Genomic DNA, 17,821 nt, shown 5'->3' on the forward strand with positions numbered 1-17,821 from the left:
CCAAAAAGGAAACCGCTCCCTCTCGCACCGAAATGCACCACCAAGGTCTACCGCATCGCGTAGCTCTCGAAGTGAACAAGCAATGCGCACTTGAGCACACGGTGGGGCCCACTGCCGTCGTATTCGTGCGCGTGGCGGCGATGTGGCTCAGGCGCTCGATGTCGCCAATTGTCGAGGTCTGCTGCTGTTGGCCACGGTGAGAGGGCTTCAGCAGAGAGACAGAGACAGAGAGTTCGTGTCGCTGTTCCTCCTGCGCAGACCGCAGTGGGTTGACTGTGTGGGTCCATAGTCATAATAAAGGTTTTTGGGTTAGATCGCGTTATTTATAAATGTGTCGTAACCCTCCACCACCCGACACGGCCAATTAGTAAGATTTGTCACGTAAACAGAACGTGCCAGCTGGTTACTAGTTCAGCACACCGGTGTGTTGGAGAGTGAACCCACAACATTTACAATTCGTATTACCGTGACGTTTCGCCGATAATTACAAGCGGCCTCATCAATAATACATTTTATTTATCTGGCGCTCTTCTCACGCTCAAAGCACTGCACAGTAAACGTTTTCAATATTATACATACTGAAAATAAAACTATTGCATGAAAAAAACAGTGGCACATGTATAAATCATAAGGGGCAGCGTTGAGAGCATTCAAGGGACAAATATATGCCAGGTGGGAGGGAATTCAAGCCAGATCGTAAGACATATTCTTAGGTTTTTTCGGTAAAGTAGGTAAAACATCAAAATTAATGAAAATAAAATAAAACAAAAAATCACGACGTTTCGGAGGCAACACAAGTCTCCGTCATCAGGTGGGACCGTCACAGCCGAATTAGCTGCATCAAGTGAGGCTAATTCGGCTGTGACGGTCCCACCTGATGACGGAGACTTGTGCTGCCTCCGAAACGTCGTGATTTTTTGTTTTATTTTATTTTCATTAATTTTGATGTTTTACCTACGTGACTTTACCGAAAAAACCTAAGAATATGATTCCTTGCAGTCACGAAAGCTTCAAATCTAGAACAGATTGTAAGACCTTTTGAACAGATGAGTTTTTAATTGAGATTTGAAGGCGGAGATTTACTCAGCGGATCTGATCTCAAAGGGCAGTGTGTTCCATAGCCTCGGGGCAACCGATGAGCGGGGCCCCTATCACCCATGGAGCGGAGGCTGGTGGGGAGGCACAACGAGTTTCTGGGTGTCAGAGGACCATCAGGCGACAGTCAGATTTGTGGACAAAATCCTCCTTCTGTTTCGGTCTTAAACGCCAACCTTTCTTGAACGCAAGCCCAGCGAGATCCGGCCACGCTAAGAAGTCATCTCGATTTTTCCATCTCTCTCACTTTTTTGGGGTCGAGCCCGGGTGATTCGCGGTTTCGCCTTAAAATGGCCTCTCGCCTGGCATTTAAATTTAACGAAAAAAAATCCTTCCTTGATTTAAGATTCCCCCTTCTCTCTGTGCGGTCAGCGAAACTCGGCGCGAGCCGCCGTTATATTCCTGCGCCGCTTGAGTGATGCGGGACGCGGGTCGGTCGGTCGGTCGGTTGTCGTCGTCGTTTTTTTCGGTTGAGTTCGCAACTCGGCGCCTGCAACGTTGCAATTCGTCCGCCGCTCTTAATTTGTTCTGCAAGCTCCTCCGCGGGTCATTCTTGTGCAGCGGCTTACGGCCGAACGTCTCTCGCGCCACGTCAACAATTTACGATCGATCGAACGGAGCCACACGGAGGCCCAGAGAAATGCGTAGATTCAAAGAGATGCGTAGAGACACGTAGATTGAAAACGAACTTCTTTAGAACTGCCTTTTTGTCAGTGGGCCCCGCGTCTCTCCGTATATTTCTGCGCGCACTCTCGCGAAGTTTTTCGTTCGTCCGTGAATCGTTTGTTGTGCAAACGATTCACTGTTTCGCCCTCTCTCTCTTTCTACAGACAGTCGGTTGCCGCGCCGAATCGAGCCCTTTTGGTTTTTACTTCGGCACACAATCAGTGCCCCCCCTTCTCTCCCTCCCCCCCGGGGTGCCGTGCCGGACACCGCAGTGAAACAGCGCGTTTTATATTTAATTTGGTCTTTTTTTTGGATAATCGCCTATTTATACACATCCTTCCTTATTAAGGCCACAGCGCTGTTTTATTTTTAACGAACGCGTTGAGTTTTGTTTTTAACTTGCTCTGCTGCTGTGAGTGTAACTCTTGATAGGCCACTCATTAAAAAAATATAAAGAAATGAAATGGTCATCTGAAATAACTCGTTTACAAAAAAAAATGTGGTTCTCTTCAGGCCCAACGGTGTAAACAAGGGCATGATTCATATTATTGGTTCTTTCGGTAAAGTCACGTAGAAGGGAAATAGTAAAATAATAACATATTAAACAATACAATTCTCACTACGTTTCGATTGCAACACAAGCAATCATCATTAGGTGTGAAAACCACAGCAAGAATATGAATCCCTGCAGTCACGAAAGCTTTTAATCGAAAAAGTGCATAATTATTGTTGTGTTTGTTAAGTATATAGCAACATTTTGTTGCTGCAGCTGGATTGGGCAAAACTTCGTCCACCTTTCAACCAGACTGTGACCTCACCTCTCTACCTGCTTCAAAGAGGGGCCCATTACCCAATAACTCACCTCTTGCATATGAATCAACCAACATCGGCACGCTTTTCCCAACTGAATCTGTTCGCGGGGTGGGTGCGGGGGGGGTTGGTGGCAGCAACTCCGCTGAGGCCTCCATCCACGCTGCCCTGTCCACCACCAGCGGCGTCAACCCTGGCTCCACAATCATCTCTCCCATCACCCCCCCCCCCCCCCCCGGGGCCTTCACTGCCTCTGGTTCCTTTTGCCTGGAGTACGTGCTTCGAGCGTCACACACACACAGTGTTGCTATTGACAGATGCGTTTTATCTTCCTGGTTCTTTCGGTAAAGTCACGTAGAAGGGAAATAATACAATAATAAAAATAAAACGTGAGAAAATATGTTTTATTTTAATTCTTTTATTATTTCCCTTCTACGTGACTTTACCGAAAGAACCAAGAAGATAAAACATAATAAAATATGTTTTATTTTTATTATTTTATTATTTCCCTTCTACGTGACTTTACCGAAAGAACCAAGAAGATGAATCCCTGCAGAAAGAACCAACAAGATGAATCCCTGCAGTCACGAAAGCTTTAAATCGAGATGCGTTTTAGTTGACGAAGATGATGATAATGATGATGATTTTTATAACGTGACACATTTTGCAGACAATTCGACAGCTCATAGGCGCGCCGAGCCAAGCTCAGGGATTCTCGACAGCCCCGAGCCAACACACATCGAGAGAGAGAGGCCTGTAGGTGTTCACTGGCAGAGGTCAGAGTGCGTGCCATGTTGCCATGTTGCGGATGTGCAAAGGGATTAGAGAGTCCCACGCCGAAGGGGCATCAGCAGAGAACCCACGTGAGGCTGTAACAGTGTAGTGTATAGTGTAGTGTATAGTAGTGTAGTGTATAGTGTAGTGTATAGTAGTGTAGTGTATAGTGTAGTGTATAGTAGTGTAGTGTATAGTGTAGTGTATAGTGTAGTGTATAGTAGTGTAGTGTATAGTGTAGTGTATAGTAGTGTAGTGTATAGTGTAGTGTATAGCGGTGTAGTGTATAGTGTAGTGTATAGTAGTGTAGTGTATAGTAGTGTCATGTATAGTCTAGTGTATAGTAGTGTAGTGTATAATAGTGTAGTGTATAGTGTAGTGTATAGTGTAGTGTATAGCAATGTATAGTGTAGTGTATAGTGTAGTGTATACTGACGTAAGGCTGTAACAGTTCGATGGGGAGTTGTTGTTGGTTGTGCTTTTCTACCAACGCCAACGCAGCAGCAGCGGTGGCGGTGGTGGCGGCGTCACCAAATAATTTTCTTGACTTCGAAAATCGGCATCGCTCCACACGCGATTCCATTATTAGAGCATTTTGGAAGTTTCCGTTTGTCAAACCCCCAAAAAAAAGTCTCAATGGCCATTTGCAATGCGCGTCACTCACTAAAAAATAGAAACGAACCCTACACACATATACAGTATATGCGGCACGCGGTTTGAACACTTTACGGTATTGCGGAGGCCGGAGAAGTTGTTGCTCACCAGGGTCACGTGTTTCAGTTTCAGTTTATTAGGTATAGCCCTGTGAGCCATTCGTCTCTTGAATCGGGTGCAACTGCAACAAAACAAAAACATGAACAAGAAAACATCTTAAAGTGACTATGCGCAAACAGAAAAATCCAGGAAAAAACTGCAAAGTCTTCCACAAAAAGCACCGTACACCAAACGCTGTGTGCAACAATCCCACATTTACCCCCGCAAGTTTTGCCAGTCGACTACCTGTGATGCACCCATTGATATTGCTGTGTCCGTATGTATGTATATTGAACTTCTTTCGCACTACACGAAGCCACGTGTGGTGGCTCAGAGCGTGGGTAACTCGCAACGCCTTAGAAGATTAGGGACCGCCACCGCCGCTTTGGAGACCAACCCCGCTCGCATTGCTCAGTCAGCACCAGCTCCCTTATCGACAACCGCGCAGCGTTTGCTGCGTTGGAGTCCGACGCGGCGACGCCGCCGATGACAGCTCTGGGCACGAATCCATTGCTGCTGCTGCTGCTGCCACCAGGAAACGCGCACGGTCGATTCCGCAACCATCTCGGTCAAACCCGGACAGGTGGCAAACCCGAGACGTCCGGCCACCGTGGAAGAGTAGGCCAAGGTACCCCACGAGAGGGGGGGCCTCTCTAGAGCTACCTCTAGTGGGGGGCTGTGTTTTCGAGATAATTATTAAACTTAAATTAAACAATTTATATTTTTCTTCTTGGTTCTTTCAGTAAAGTCACGTAGAAGGGAAGTAATAAAATAATAATAAAAAATAATTCTCACGACGTTTCGGCCACAACGCAAGCAGCCGTCCTCAGGTGAAGAACAGGTCTGTCGGGGAGACAGTTCGCAACGTCTTAGAAGCAGCAATGGATTCAGACGCTGTCTCCCCGACAGACCTGGTCTTCACCTGAGGACGGCTGCTTGCGTTGTGGCCAAAACGTCGTGAGAATTATTTTATTATGTTTTATTTTTATTATTTTATTACTTCCCTTCTACGTGACTTTACCGAAAGAACCAAGAAGATGAATCCCTGCAGTCACGTAAGCTTTAAATCGAGATATGTAAACTCCTTTGTCAAGGCGCTCTGCTCCTTCCACCCAACGTAAAATACGCTGCCAAGCTTGGCAGTGTTCATTAGGACGCTGTCTTTCCGACAACCCTGTTCTTCACCTGAGGACGGCTGCTTGTGTTGTGGCAGAAATGTCGTGATATTTTTATTGTTTTATTTTTATTATTTTATTACTTCCCTTCTACGTGACTTTACCGAAAGAACCAAGAAGATGAATCCCTGCAGTCACAAAAGCTTGAAATCGAAATTTTTCTTTTACCAGGCAAGGCCTACTGAGCTATAGAGATGTTTTTCATAAGCGATCTGGCTATCACAAATGGTAGCCCAACGAAGTGGGCTTATCATCATCACGTGGGAATTCATAGCGGCCAAATAATCTAAATGCGTGTTTCTGAATGTGGATGGGAAAAACCGGAGGACCCGGAGAAAATCCACGCGACCACGGGGAGAGAAAGAGAGAGAGACACGCAAACTCCAGGCATCGTCAGAGTCGGGATGAAGCCCACGACCTCCTGTATTCCAAGCGAGGTAGTTAACATCTCACCACCGCGGTCCTGAAGGCACGATGGTGTGGCCTTGAAGCCAGTAGTTCAGGCTCTTGATTGTCAGCGTCCATCTTACTGATCCGTACGCCATGATGGGTCATCGTCCGCTGATTGAAAACTTGTTTCCGCCTGGCACGTATGTATATGAGTCTACGTTGAACTTCTTTCCCACCGTACTTAGCCATCCGCGCTAATCGGAGGTGCGGGGAAAAGGACAACAAACTAAACACAAAACGCAGTTTCAAAGAAATCAGTTTTCAATCTCCATTATTTTAAAGCGCGTGGCTCCAGTGGTTTCCTCATTTTGGAAGGAAGAGCGTTCCAGACGGCCGCAGAAGCGCATCTGAAAGTGCGCGATGCGACGACCGCCGCCTCGGCTCGACTGGTTCGCCTGAAAGCCGCTTCCGCGAGAGTGACCGTTTGAGTTCGCGTGATGATGTTTCAAATGCTCCTTTGACGAGATCAGCATTTGTATTTAATTACCAATTGCTTAATGGTGGCAGGCAATCATCTGACCCATAGGTGGCAGCCATCTCAAGCCAGAGGACGAGAGGACTCTAGCCGCCACGCATATAAAGGATTTATAGTGAAAAACTTTGTTTTTACGGGTTAATTTTTTGTCGCACGGCTGCTGATGTAGATGCAGAGCAACGACGACAATTTCACATTGAGGTGGTCAAGCCCAAATAACCGCGTCAGGAGCAAGCGGAGTCTGATCATCGCTGTGACGTCTCCTTCGTACCTTCGTATGTGTGGATCGGGCATTGCGTCGTTATAGGTTGTAAGATCTGTTCTGGATGACCACAGTCGCACCGCTGCTGGAGAAAGTATCCCGCATATTCTACCGCCGTGGTTTGTGCAGTGGATGCGTTCAAGGATGGAACCATTCGCAGCTTCGTGGGAGATCAAATCCAGAGGATCTCCTGCGTTGGGTCCTGTCAATGAAATGCAATGAAGGTCGGAGAGCCGTACAGAAGTTCAGAAACACCGACCGCATTGGGCTGTTGGGCTCAGTAAGCGGTGGCCTCGGGCAGGGCTCAGCGCGGGCCAGACGGGGCGATGAACGATGGGCGAGAGCCAGAACCGGCCCTAGACCTTTGGGGGCCCTAAGCAAAATTTGGTTGGAGGCCCCTTTGATGTATGATTTTTTTCACCCACTAGCTAGCAGTGACTCTAGGGGGCCCTCTGCTGGCCACGGGGCCCTTTGCAATTGCAAGGGTCGCTTAGTGGCTGGGCCGGCTCTGGCGAGAGCCGTGACGGAATTGAAGCCAAAGGTCCAAGTGTGGAGAGCACTCCCCAGAGTACGACCGACCACGATGATTGGTGGGGGGGGGGGGGGGGGGCGCGATAACCTTCGGTGGTGCTGGCACTGTGTCCGCGGCATTTGAGATTCCACATTCCTATGACGGGGAGCGAAAGGGAAGGGTTTAAATCTGGGCTGGGTTCGGGGATTAGCGCCGGGATTAACGCCACCGCCATGTGACTTGCCGTGGTTATGGTGCGTGGGTTTGACCTCGCTAAATTGGCTCGGGCAGACGACTGGTGCACGAGGGGGGGGGGGTGATTATTGCCCTCCACTGCGATGGGGGGTAGGGGGGTAGGGGACGGGGGCGCGTTTGTTAGAGTCCTCGACACATTGCGGTACGTCCCAGTGGCGTAGTAACTACATTATCAGTGACGTAGTAACTACACTATCAGTGGTGTAGTAACTACATTATCAGTGGCGTAGTAACTACGTTATCAGTGGTGTAGTAACTACGTTATCAGTGACGTAGTAACTACATTATCAGTGGTGTAGTAACTACGTTATCAGTGGTGTAGTAACTACATTATCAGTGGTGTAGTAACTACATTATCAGTGGTGTAGTGACTACATTATCAGTGGCGTAGTAACTACATTATCAGTGGCGTAGTAACTACATTATCAGTGGCGTAGTAACTACATTATCAGTGGTGTAGTAACTACATTATCAGTGGCGTAGTAACTACATTATCAGTGGCGTAGTAACTACATTATCAGTGGCGTAGTAACTACATTATCAGTGGCGTAGTAACTACATTATCAGTGGCGTAGTAACTACATTATCAGTGACGTAGTAACTACATTATCAGTGGTGTAGTAACTACATTATCAGTGGCGTAGTAACTACATTATCAGTGGTGTAGTAACTACGTTATCAGTGGCGTAGTGACTACATTATCAGTGGTGTAGTAACTACGTTATCAGTGGCGTAGTAACTACATTATCAGTGGTGTAGTAACTACGTTATCAGTGGCGTAGTGACTACATTATCAGTGGCATAGTAACTACATTATCAGTGGTGTAGTAACTACATTATCAGTGGCGCAGTAACTACATCATCAGTGGCGTAGTAAACTACATTATAAGTGGCGTAGTAACTACATTATCAGTGGCGTAGTAACTACATTATCAGTGGTGTAGTAACTACGTTATCAGTGGCGTAGTAACTACATTATCAGTGGTGTAGTAACTACGTTATCAGTGGCGTAGTGACTACATTATCAGTGGCATAGTAACTACATTATCAGTGGTGTAGTAACTACATTATCAGTGGCGCAGTAACTACATCATCAGTGGCGTAGTAAACTACATTATCAGTGGCGTAGTAACTACATTATCAGTGGCGTAGTAACTACATTATCAGTGGCGTAGTAACTACATTATCAGTGGCGTAGTAACTACATTATCAGTGGTGTAGCAACTACATTATCAGTGGCGTAGTAACTACATTATCAGTGGTGTAGTAACTACATTATCAGTGGCGTAGTGACTACATTATCAGTGGCGTAGTAACTACATTATCAGTGGCGTAGCAACTACATTATCAGTGGCGTAGTGACTACATTATCAGTGGCGTAGTAACTACATTATCAGTGGTGTAGCAACTACATTATCAGTGGCGTAGTAACTACATTATCAGTGGCGTAGTGACTACATTATCAGTGGTGCAGTAACTACATTATCAGTGGTGTAGTAACTACATTATCAGTGGCGTAGTGACTACATTATCAGTGGCATAGTAACTACATTATCAGTGGCGTAGTAACTACATTATCAGTGGTGTAGTAACTACATTATCAGTGGCGTAGTAACTACATTATCAGTGGCGTGGTAAACTACATTATCAGTGGTGTAGTAACTACATCATCAGTGGCGTAGTAAACTACATTATCAGCTCAGGGAGTTGCAGCAACTTGTAAGGTGGTGCCCCCAATATTGTGATTTGTCTCACACGGCCGCACCGCTTTGGAGTGGGGGGCAGGAGGCTAAGGCACCTCCTGCCCCCCCTGCCCCCCACCGCTCGTTATGCTGCCGGTACAGAACTCGGCTGCCGGAAAATCATCGGGAGCGCCACCAACCCCTAACCGCGTGCTGCCACTGCCATCGATCCGGTCCTGGCCCTCCCTCTCTCTCTGCGCGGGCTTCCGACGGAGTCCACAGAATGGAGTTTGAACATCCTCCTCCTTCTGACCCATACGGCTCTCAACAAATCTCTTGACCCCATCCTCACCCCATCCTCACCATCCCCGCTAGCCGAGCCCCCCCCCCCCGCCCCCACCGGACTTCTCGGCACACTGGGGGGGGGGGGGGGTGCCATGTTTATCGATACGATACCAATTTTCTGGGTCTCAAGGAGGTGGAGGGGGGGCATTGCCCCATGTAAGCTATGTTTTATCTGACCAGGTAAGCTCCATCAGAGCTGTGTAGCTCTTCTTACAGCTAGCGACCTGGCCGTTGCTATTTCATAGCTCAACCTCGCGACGCCTCGCCACGTGGAAAGCTATAGCAGCAGCCAAAGACTCTAAAGCCCATAGAGATCCATAGAGACCCATAGACTAAACTACGTCGTTTACCAGGTAAGGCCCACTGAGCTCTTTAGCCCTTCTTTCGGAAGCAACCTGGCAATCACTCGTTGATGGCCCAACCAAGTGCCTTGTCGCCACGTGGAACGTTATAGCAGTAGCAGCAGCAGCCACAAACTCAGTACTGAGGCCAGTCTGCAGGCAGTGAGAGTACTGCAGTGAGAGTACTGCAGTGAGAGTTCTTTGCAGACCGAGTGAGCTTATCTGGCGCGGGGAACTCTCGGCGCAGTTGGGGAGAGGAGATAACGCGGCGGTGGGCAGCGCGGGCAGCAGATAAGGAAGGCCAGCCCGGAGTGGTGATGGTAACGATGGTGATGGTGGCAACGGTGGTGATGGTAACGATGGTGATGGTGGCAACGGTGGTGATGGCGGTGATGTTGTTGCTCGTGGTGGTTGGTGGTGGTGATGGGGGTCGGTGGCGATGGTGATTCGTTTTTGGTGGTGATGGTGGTGGTGATGTTGCGAGTGGTGGTTGGTGGTGGTGAGATGGGGTTGGTAGCGACGGTGATTCGTTTTTAGTGATGGTGGTGATGTTGTTGCTAGTGGTGGTTGGTGGTGGTGGTGGTGGTGGACGATGTTGGTGATGGGGTTGGTAGCGACGGCGATTCGTGTGTTGGTGATGGTGGTGTTAGAAGCCAGCGTTCTCCATTGCAAGGCCCAGCGGGCCACTGCGGGCCTCTGATGGCCTTTAGTGCGGCCCCTGACCTGCGAACCGCGACACTACACCCAGAGTCAAAACACCCCACACCCCACCCATCATCATCATCATCACCGTGCTGCTGTCAAACCTCACAATGGTTTAAAATGGTGTGGCGGCAGTCCTCGGCACTGATGATGTCTTAATTATCGGCGAAAGTGGAATGATGTTTTATCGTCGCCTGCCCCTCCCGCCACCCCTCTGAAACGCGTGAAGAACGCTGACCAAGAGAGAGTAGACCATCTGCTAGGGTCTCCACCGTGTTCACGTGGTAACGAACCGGCGGAATTTTTTTTTTTATTTTTACCAGGGGCAGCCCCCTGCCATGGACGCGAACGGCGGAATTCTATACACACGAGGGGAAAGCGGCCGCGTTGCCGCCCCCCCCCCCCCAAAAGAAACACCTCTTGGCAAATCCTCTGGCAATCTGATTCAGCGGCTCGACGCCATTGAATCGGAACACTGTTTTGTTCAAGACTGGGGGAATCCGATGAGCTGTGAAGCTCTTTGTTTTGTTTCTTTCACAGATGTCCGGTAGGGTTAGGGTCAGCAAGCTAGAACAACAACAAACAATACAACAACAACAAACAATACATCAACAAACAATACAACAACAACAAACAATACAACAACAAACAATACAACAACAACAAACAATACAACAACAAACAATACAACAACAAACAATACAACAACAAACAATACAACAACAACAAACAATACAATAACAAACAATACAACAACAAACAATACAACAACAAACAATACAACAACAAACAATACAACAACAAACAATACAACAACAAACAATACAACAACAAACAATACAACAACAACAAACAATACAACAACAAACAATACAACAACAACAAACAATACAATAACAAACAATACAACAACAAACAATACAACAATGAAGGAGCACAGACGGAGCTTGTTCACTCTACGGCCCATTGTTTGGGTTGCGTGGCCACAACTTTATTTACAACTATTTCAACAATCTTCTTGGTTCTTTCGGTAAAGTCACGTAGAAGGAAAATAATAAAATAATAAAAATAAAACATAATAAAATAATTCTCACGACGTTTCGGCCACAACGCAAGCCGCCGTCTTCAGGTTGAGAACAGGTCTGTCAAGTAGACAAAAATATGTCTACTTGACAGACCTGTTCTCCACCTGAAGTAGACAAAAATCTGTCTACTTGACAGACCTGTTCTCCACCTGAAGACGGCTGCTTGCGTTGTGGCCGAAACGTCGTGAGAATTATTTTATTATGTTTTATTTTTATTATTTTATTATTTTATTATTTTCCTTCTACGTGACTTTACCGAAAGAACCAAGAAGATGAATCCCTGCAGTCACGAAAGCTTTAAATCGAAATATTTCAACAATGTTTTACTTGACCAGGTAAGGGGCCCATCTGAGCGATGGAGCTCTTTTCCAGAAGCGACCTCGCTGTCGCAAATGTTTGCTCGACGAAGCGGGCTTATCGCCATCATCGTGTCGGAATTGATAACAGCAGACACGTACTCGGAACGCGTGGTGGTGATGTTGATTCTAAATTTGGGGGGGGGGGCGGATAGGGGGGTAAAACCGGAGGACCCGGAGAAAAATCCACGCGACCACGGGGAGAGAGAGACACGCAAACTCCAAATATACAGCAGCAGCAGGCGTCGTGGTCGGGATCGGGATCGAACCCACGACCTCCTGTATACCAGGCGAGGTAGTTAACATCTCGCTACCGTGTATGTCTGTATCTCAATGGGTCTGCGTATTTCTCTAAGTCTCGGTGTACTTCCATTGGTCTCTACAATGTGCGTACGTATCTCTATGGTGTATACGATGCATACATAGAGATGCAGATACTCTATGTATGACCATGTCTTCGACTTCTTCTTGCGAATGGCAGCTGCATTATGTTCAACAGCTAGAATTATCCTGCTGTTGGCCACGTCGAGAGGGCTTTCGGAGTTCCTCCCGTTAGTTCTGCATATGGTCCATAGCACAGCCATGAATGTCCTTGGTATTATTAGCTCGCGCGCGACTGGTGATGTTTGTTTGATTTTGTGTTCTGTGCTCGCAGGAAGCTGCCAGTTTTTTTTGTTTCGGGAGAGGGGGGGGCGGTGGGAGGTTTATCGCCCGCGTTCTTACGCGAATTCGTTTCCTGAGTTTCGAGAGCGTTGCTCAGAAACGCATTCAAATCCTCGCCGCAAAAAAAATAAAAACCTCACCACACCCGATTTACTCACTACGTGGTCGCCTCCCCCCACATTGCCTCGGGAGGTGGGGGGGGCGTGTGGGGGCTCAGACGCCGGAATTCTCCGTTACTCTGACGGGGCTGGCAGAGGCGACAGTTTGGGTTGAGATGAGTCGGGGCGGGGCGGGTGAATTCGCGCTTAAAGGTTGTTATTATCTTTTTTTTATCTCACAACTATCGAATTATCTTAATTCTAGATTTGAAGCTTTCGTGACTGCAAGGATTCGTACTATTAGGTTTTTTCGGTAAAGTCACGTAGGTAAAAAATAAAAAATAAAATAAAAAATAAAAAAATATTAATCTTATTTTTATTATAAAAAAATAAAATAAGAAAATCTTTTTTACCTACGTGACTTTACCGAAAAAACCTAAGATTTTGTATCGAATCATCGACACGACAAAAAATGCCCAAGATATTCGTCACGTCTATAATAGGCGACGTTTCGGTCTGCGGCCCCTTTCTGGATTTTCCCACACCAACGGCGTTTGTTATTGGCCGTGTGGAGTCGTAAACTGTGCTGTCAACAATGCAGCAGCAACATCACCAGATCGTTTTGCTTAATCACAATTAGACAGAATTGTGAGTGGAAATATGCATCGGTGCCAACATCTTCATCACGAATATCCTCATCACCACCACCACCATCAATCACAAATATCTTCATCATCATCATCAGTCACTAATATCCACACCACTATCATCATCAGTCACGAATATCCTCACCACCACCACCATCAATCACTAATATCTTCACCACCACCACCGCCGTCATCGTCATGGCTAATATGCCCGTTGGTGCTAACAGCACTTGCCCCAACGTCCTGTTCAAGGCTATATGCGGGGGGGGGGGTCCTTTGTCTTTGTGTGTGCGTGAGTGAGTTTTGTTGAAGTTGGAAACTCGTAAAAGCTGCCGACCTCGCCTCCTTCCTGCCCCCCCGCCACTCACTCCCCATGAGAGTAGTGGGGCCGGGGGAAAACAGTGGCGTAGCTATTGAGTGTGCAGGCGGTGCAGCTGCACCGAGTCCAACGCGCGCGAAGGGAGGGGGCAAAGCGCCAGGCTACGGGGGAGGGGGGGCGCGAGGGTGGGGGGGAGGCATCGTGAGCCTCGCACCAGGGCAAACTTTGCTACTAAGGCACTCGAGACGCCCATGGATGTGATTCCAAAAGGCCACGACCACGCAAGACACCACAAGTCAGGAGGGGCATGTAACGGAAGAGACCTTCAGTGGCGGATCCATGGTGGGGGGGGGGGGGCGGTGGGGGTGGGGGGCACCTCTCCCCCCGCTATTTCCCCGACGCTGAAATCCCAAAAAAATTGTGAAAATAAACTGGCATTGAAAAACAAAATCCAGACGTTTCAGGACCGCCCCTGATCCCCCCAACACCCTCCCCACTTTCGGAAGTTTTCGAGATCCGCCTCTGGTAGCTTTTGGAAGGCGACTTGACTGGTTCTTGTTGTTGTTGTTGGCCAGGGGCGCGATTGTTTGCGCCCCCGTGACCTCACCGCGCCTTGGATTAGCACGGTTGGCTAAGGTACGGTGCGAAAGAAGTGCAACGTTACATACCGTACCCTGTGGCGGCGTCGCTCACCAAACGACTCACTCACTCACCCACTCGCTCACCAAACCACTCACTCACTTACTCGTTCACCAACCAACTCACCCACCCACTCGCTCACCAATCAACTCACTCACCCACTCGCCCACCATCCAACTCATTCACCCACTCGCTCGCCAATCAATTCACCCACCCACTCGCTCACCAAACCACTCACTCACCCACTCGCTCACCAACCAACTCACTCACTCACTCACCCACTCGCTCACCCACTCGCTCACCAACCAACTCACTCCCCCAATCGCTCACTAAACGACTCACTCACTTACCCACTCGCTCACCAATCAACTCACTCACCCACTCGCTCGCCAATCAATTCACCCACCCACTCGCTCACCAAACCACTCACTCACCCACTCGCTCACCAACCAACTCACTCACTCACCCACTCGCTCACCCACTCGCTCACCAACCAACTCACTCCCCCAATCGCTCACTAAACGACTCACTCACTTACCCACTCGCTCACCAATCAACTCACTCACCCACTCGCTCACCAACCAACTCACTCACTCACTCACCCACTCGCTCGCCAACCAACTCATTCACCCACTCGCTCGCCAATCAACTAATTCACCCACTCACTCACAAACCAACTCATTCACTCATTCACCCACCCACCCACTCACTAACCAACGTATTAATTCACTCATTAATTTTTCAAGTAACTCACCCACCCACTCACCGGCTCACTTACCAACCAACTCGTTCATTAACCCACAGACTCACTGACCCACTCGCCAACAAACTCATTCGTTCACTCATTCACGTACCAAGTCACTGAGTAACTCACTCACCCACTCAACCACTAGAGTTGTGGGTCCTCTACGTTGAACTTCTTTCGCAACGGTAATCGTCAGTCGTGCTAATCTGAGGCGCGAGTTGCCACCTGTCCAGAAATTTGCATCGGGTTTATGTACCGATATGTGGTACCGGCATCGCTGCGTCGAACTTTATCGCCATTTAGTGCACGGTCACGATAACAGACCTCACGCCGGCTGAAAAATGTAAAACTATTTTTTTTTTTTACCACTGAGCGATGTAGTTATTTGTCAGAGAACGACAGCTCAACGAAGCGGCTCGTCGTCGTGTGACATTTTACAGCAGCCGGACCCTCGAAACGCGTGATGTTGATTCTCAAATGCGGAGGGAAATCCAGGAGGACCCGGAGAAAAATCCACGCGATCACGGGCAGAGAGACAGAGAGAGACACGCAAACTCCCAAATATACAGCAGCAAGCGTCAGGGTCGGGCTCGAACCCACGACCTCCTGCATACCAGGCGAGGTAGTTAACATCTCCTAGCCACAAATCCGCGTGGTGTCCGTTCGGTCCGTAGGGGGGGAAAGGTGGCCAGAGCCGAGATGGTGAGGCGTGACGGAGCTGTTGATGGGCACGATGTCACGTGCAGGGATGTTGATGGGAGCTGTAAGAGGGGAAGAGGGGGTGTGATGGCGCTGATGGTGGGAGGGGATGGGTGGAGGGGGGGTGATGTGGAGGGGGGGGGGCAGAGGGGGGAGGTCGTGGGGGATGTGTGGTGTTTACACGCAGAGGGGGTGGCTCTCACACAGGAAGGATGCAGTGGGGATGTGTGGAACATGCGGGGATATACGAAGACAAAGATCCCCCGTGTAGCCTTAACAGACTTGTTGGGGCAAGTGCTGTTAGCGAGCAGCACCTGTGAAGGCCGGCACAGCACACGATAGGATGGGTGACCAGCACCACGCCAGGCCGCCTTTGTCTCCCTAATGGCGATGCTTACACACCGCCCCAGGTACTCACTTGATACGGAGTCGCCCTAGGGGAGGCCCAGAACCGATTCAATTATGTGTGTGTGTGTTTTGAGCAGGTCTACTCAGCCTTAAAGAGCACCTGGTGCGGTGTGCAAATATCAGAACTGGAGAGACAAAGGCGGCCGAGCGTGGTGCTGGCCACCCACCTCCTCGTGTGCCGTTCCGGCCTTCATAGGTGCTCGCTAACAGCACTTGCCCCAACAGCCCGTTAAGGCTATAGGGGGGATCTTTGTCTTTTTTTTTATTATTGTCGCAGTGGTCAGCGGACTGCACTGCAAACCCAACGACCCGAGTTCGATTCCCACATCCACCATCAGTTTCAAATATCTGAAACAGTCATCAGATTTCACTCGGTGCGTGCGGTGTGCAGTGAAAAAAAGACAACAACAAAAATCGACCATCAGCACTGGGGAGACAAAGGCGGCCGGGCACGAACCTGCCCACAGCCGGCGTCTTTCACGTGCGCTGCCCAACAGCACTTGCCCAAAAAGCCCGCGTCGGCTACACGGGGGATCTTTATCTCTGCCCTCTGTGAGATTAAGACAAATGCCCCCCCACCCCACCCACCACCCCAGCTAAACTCCTCAGTAACTCCTTTGTGTGATTTTAGCTCGGGAGAAGTTTCACCTCTAAGTCTCCGTGTGAGCGTGACCCTGAATTCCCCTCGCCCGATGCTCCCCCCCGAGCCAAGAGAAGCAGATCCTGGTTCCTTTTGAGAGCTCGGAATGTGCAAGAGCTGCCCAGCGGTGGCTCTCAGAGGGCTCGCGCGTGATGGCCTTGTCAGAGACGCTGAGCCAGAACCGACGAGGTTTTCTGCGTTTCGAATCCGGCTTCTCAGACCTCGGGTGCCAAAGCCGCGGTCAAACTGGGCTCCCACGTGCGGCGATTTGATAAGTCCGGTCAGCAACAACAACAGCAGCAGCAGCAGCGACAACAACAAAATCCATCGCGTTAAAATTTGTACTCTTAGTTTTTTCGGTAAAGTCACGTAGGTAAAAAAATGAAATTAAAATTAATAAAAAAAGAAAATAATAAAATTCACAATTTTTACCTAAGTGACTTTACCGAAAAAACTAAGAGCATGAATCCTTGCAGTCACGAAAGCTTCAAATCTAGCGTTAAATTTGCTTCTGAGATTGAAACATCGGCGTCAAACGTCGTTCCCCAGACGGAGCTCTCCTCTCGTGCGGCGGAGCGGATGGGCAAGTGCTGCCCCCTGCTGCTGCGTGTGTGTGTGTGGTCTGGTGGTGTGGACCAGAGCGTCACTTGAAGAAGAAGACGAAGAAAATGGATCTCAGAGGTAGTTTTGAGGTATCCTCTTCCGCAGGCCGTCCTCGAACACGAGAGATCCGCGATTTTGGACGATTTTTGACCCCCCGCCCCCCTCGTCACACGGCGTCACAAAAAGTCAGACCCCCCTCAAATTTGACGTCACAAAGCTCTGCTCCCCTCCCCCCCAACCATGTTTCCATTTTGAAAATAAAACACGCTTCAAATCGCTTTAAACTATTGTCATTGTAGCGCGTATTTAATGTGGCGCTGCACTCTGATGTTGTAGGAGTGTTGTTATAACAATTATATATTTATTTAAAGTAGCGTATTTTTATGTGACGTCACATTTCTCAAACTCCCCCCCCCTCGTCACACATCGTCACAAATGTCTGACCCCCCCCCCCCCCCTAGGTGCGTGACGTCATTTATGGACGGCCCCTAACACCTCTGTAGCGCGGGGCTCGTGATGAGACGCAGCAGCACCCAGTGTGGCTAAGGGGCGATTGGAAGCGTCGCAATAAGTTCAAGCTCCGTGACGTCTACTTCCTTCAGAAGCCGTTCTCTGTAGAGGGC

At 48.8% G+C, this 17,821-nt stretch overlaps 1 protein-coding gene across 1 annotated transcript in view; it reads left to right on the forward strand.

The window, feature by feature from the left end:
* The window catches only part of LOC144944539 (BAR/IMD domain-containing adapter protein 2-like), a 47,809-nt gene that overhangs the window by 10,962 nt on the left and 19,026 nt on the right, over positions 1–17,821 (forward strand). The gene's annotated exons all lie outside the window — the stretch shown is intronic.

The sequence above is a fragment of the Lampetra fluviatilis genome, chromosome 35 (genome assembly GCF_964198595.1).
Source record: "Lampetra fluviatilis chromosome 35, kcLamFluv1.1, whole genome shotgun sequence".
In the NCBI taxonomy this organism is placed as follows: Eukaryota; Metazoa; Chordata; class Hyperoartia; order Petromyzontiformes; family Petromyzontidae; genus Lampetra; species Lampetra fluviatilis.